Source organism: Beta vulgaris, chromosome 4, assembly GCF_026745355.1.
Source record: "Beta vulgaris subsp. vulgaris cultivar EL10 chromosome 4, EL10.2, whole genome shotgun sequence".
NCBI lineage: Eukaryota > Viridiplantae > Streptophyta > Magnoliopsida > Caryophyllales > Amaranthaceae > Beta > Beta vulgaris.
In genome coordinates, this window is record NC_079205.1 from 53,148,073 (window position 1) to 53,151,810 (window position 3,738).

The following is a 3,738-nucleotide window of genomic DNA, read 5'->3' on the forward strand; positions in this document are numbered from 1 at the left end:
GGCTTTGAAGAAGAAAAGGGCATCATCTGCAAAGAAAAGGTGCGAGATTGTAGGAGCATTTCTGGCTATCTTAAGACCCTCTAACTCTTTTAAAGACTGCATTTGTGTGAGGTTTCTAGACAAGACTTCCATACAAAGGATGAAGATGTATGAGGAGAGAGGGTCACCTTGCCTAAGGCCTGCCTTGGGAGTAAAGAAAGGGGAGGGTTCTCCATTTACTAATACTACACTGTTGTTATGCATTGCATAATCCAATTAACCCATCTCTCTGGAAAATGCATATTTCTTAGAAGAGCTTCTACAAAGTCCCATTTGATTCGATCGTAAGCTTTGCTTAAGTCAACTTTCAGAATACCAGCAAAACTATTTCCTTTTTTCTTTTTCCTAACCCAACTGGTGATTTCATGGGAGATAAAGCAGTTATCTGACATTTGTCTTCCAGGAACGAAGGCATTCTGGTATTTGTCTACTATGTCTCCCATGATTCCTTTCAATCTGTTAACCAAAGTCTTTGAGATGATTTTGTAAGAGGAGTTGCACAGACTGATTGGTCTGAAGTCCTTTGTTTCTTGAGGTCTGTCCTTCTTTGGAATTAGCGTGATGAAAGTTTTATTTTGCTCACGAAGGATGTACCCTGAGGTAAGGAAGGAGTGTACACTGTTGTAAACATCCGTTTCCACTATGTCCCAGTTTTTTTGGAAGGATGCTCCCTCTTTCTGTTTTAGCTATATGTTATTATCAGTACCAGATTTAATAAATGACATCAAAAAAAGATTGCTGTGTTACTGAACAAAAGACATTAAAGAGGATCATTTACTAGCCTGGATGGTAAAAGACAAGTAAATTTCATAAATTGGAAGCTGAGTCTATGTCCGTGGATTAATTACTTGGGATCATGGTTTCCTACTTTGGATTTACTACCATAGGTATTTTAGTTGTTGGCATCATGTCCCTTGGTTTTAAAACTTTGACCAAGCAATCTTCTGCGAAGTACTGATAGAGTGATAGACTTACTGTGTCATTTCTCTTTAGTCCAATTATGTTCATCTACTTTTTTTTTTGATTCGGTAATTAAGTGACCAAGTAGGCCAGCCCTCATGAGTTAGGGGGTAACAAGGGGATCATGAAACTTCCAGAGACTAGAAAGTGGGGATTTATACCCACAAGCAAATATCCACACAAACATCCCAAATTTGGGTTTAATGTGAGTCGAACTCCCGACCATGAGGTGGGGAGGTGGGAGCTCCAACCATTGGGCTCCTACGTGATTCTCTATGTCCATCTACTTATTATTCTATATTTTGGGTTTAATTAACTATATATTAGAATTTCGTTTGGTTTTAGGGGCATACCATTAAATAGGGGAGGGAGCTTAATTTGTTTGTTTTCACTTTTCACCCTTGTACACATATTTTAAATACACGCTTAGCTGTGTGTGGAAGGAAACTCTATGCTGGAGGCTGGAGCCTAATAATGTTTTGCTAACTTATGATGGTGAATTGTAATTTGTGCAAGCTGCATATCCTTTTAAATTCATACAACAATTATTCACTATACTCTGAAATTGTTGTCATCAGGTCTGAGCTATCCGCTCCTGATGCAAAATTCCTTGCTTTGTTGGTTTTGTTGTTTTCCTCATTCTTTAATGTTAGATGAGAACTGTCCCCCATGTGCTTCTCAGTCTTACGAGTTCCTAAGTTCAAGGTTCACTCTTTGGTTAATACATGGTTTCAAGGCTTTGATGCCATTCATCCAACATGTAATTGGGGTACAACTTTATGCTCATAAGTTCCAATATTGGTGGGCGTGAAAAAAGCAGTGGAAGTTGGAGTCGAAGACCCCTAACCACAGGAGTGGAAGGAAAAGGTAAAAAGCCCTTAAGTAATGCGGCCAATGTGAGGCATGACTTACCAGATAAAGTAATTGCGACGACAAGCACAAACTTAATCATAGATGGTAGCAGTTCTCCACAAGTTCAATGTCCAGATATTAGACAACTAATAGCTGAGAATGGATTTGGCCAGCCTTGCAACTTTTATTGTCTTTGATCTGGAGACGACTGGTCTTAGGAGAGATGAGAGAATCATTGAGATTGTGCTTCAGGATATTCACGGTGGTGAAAATAGCACCTTCCACACTCTAATTAATCCTGGACGTGCTGTCCCAAATGCGTTTATCCATGGTATTACAACCAGCATGGTCAGTAGACCTGGTGTACCAAGGTAATTCAGTCATAATGTTCTTACAAACTTGATTGCCAAAAGTGAATTTTGTTTCTTTTAAGTATTAGAATCTGCTGTTTTTGACGTTTGTTGTTTTGCATTTTTTGTTGCTTGTTTCCCATATGAAACCCTGATTTCATATGAGTTCTTGATTCTTTCGTTCAAATTTTTGTTCTTTTACCTTTTCAAAGACTTTGCTCTAATTCGAATTGAAAGAATGGACCATGATTTTGATAAATTTCAGTTTCTATTTTTTTTTTTTTTTTGGTATTTATGTATTAGGTTGCTTCTTCTCTTCTACATCTTGATTGTTGAGGTATTGATTGAATTTTTACTTTTTTTCATCTGGGGGTGTTGATGATCTCAATTGAGTTGTTTAAGTCTTTTAGTGTTGACTTAGTGTCTAAATTAAATGTTCAAGAAGTTTTGTGTTAAGTTTGTTTTTTTCAGAGCCGGGTATACAATTATGTTGTAGATTGTTTCAGTATGATTTGCGTTATCCCCTTTACTACTATTGTTTCTTGATCCTCATGTGACTAATACTTGGTTGTCACTATAGTTATTATTGTTTCCTGAATTTTTTTGTGCTTGATCTATGTTAATCTAAAGAACATCTCCAATCTCTATTAAATTAGAGTTATACCTAACAAATCACACCTTGTATGTTATATTCAGGAAGAATAGCAGAGTGTATGGCTGAAAACTCATCACTTGGCAAGAAAGTTTCTTTGGATCTGGCTAGGTAATCGCTCATTGCAATTTCCGAATCTCTACCGGGAAATATTATTAGTTCTGAAACTGGCGAGGAACATACAAATGGTCATCACAGTGCTTCAGTTACCAGTGCTAATAAAATTGACAAGCTTAGGTCAGAACTTATCTTAATTTCGTATGTACCACCAAACAAAATTGCACTTCCAGCAAATGGCCTAGGCATCCATGAACAGTTGAAATGATGTGTGTTGTATCTTGTGATAAAAAGGGCTTCTTAAGTTCATTGTGTACTACTTACAACATTCTTTAGCCAAGTCTTAGAACTGTGATCAACAAACGTGTACATTGGATGTAATTTTTGAGTTTTGTATGATATGATGAATTTGGCATAAAAGCAAAATCTCATTCAGTTCTTAAAATCAGATAGTGTCTTTATACATTTGGATCTAGAGGTCCTTATTACTCTAGAGCTCATATTTTTTTCTTGGAGATGATGTAACATTTCACGTATTTTGATAAAGGAAAAATAATGCGTTCTTTCTTTTTTGTGTATAAATACAATTTTTGTTGGACACAAATTTAATTTTACAAACGAATAGCAGTTTGTTCGACATTAACCGTATATCAAAAACTTTGTAATTTTTATTTATTTTTAACTATGAAAGCAAATTTTAATATTTTGTAATTTTATTTATTTTTAACTATGAAAGCAAATTTTAATTAAAAGGACCATAACTAGATGGTGAAGAGCTGGCAAGTTCACCCGAAATTGTGGATAACCTAACCACCCAATCTGAACTAA

The 3,738-nt window shown here is 36.0% G+C and overlaps 1 pseudogene; it reads left to right on the forward strand.

Annotated features, from left to right (window-relative positions):
- LOC130591194 (exonuclease DPD1, chloroplastic/mitochondrial-like) overlaps positions 1–2,254 on the forward strand; it is a 3,638-nt pseudogene extending 1,384 nt beyond the window's left edge.
- Positions 2,255–3,738: the final 1,484 nt, after the last annotated feature.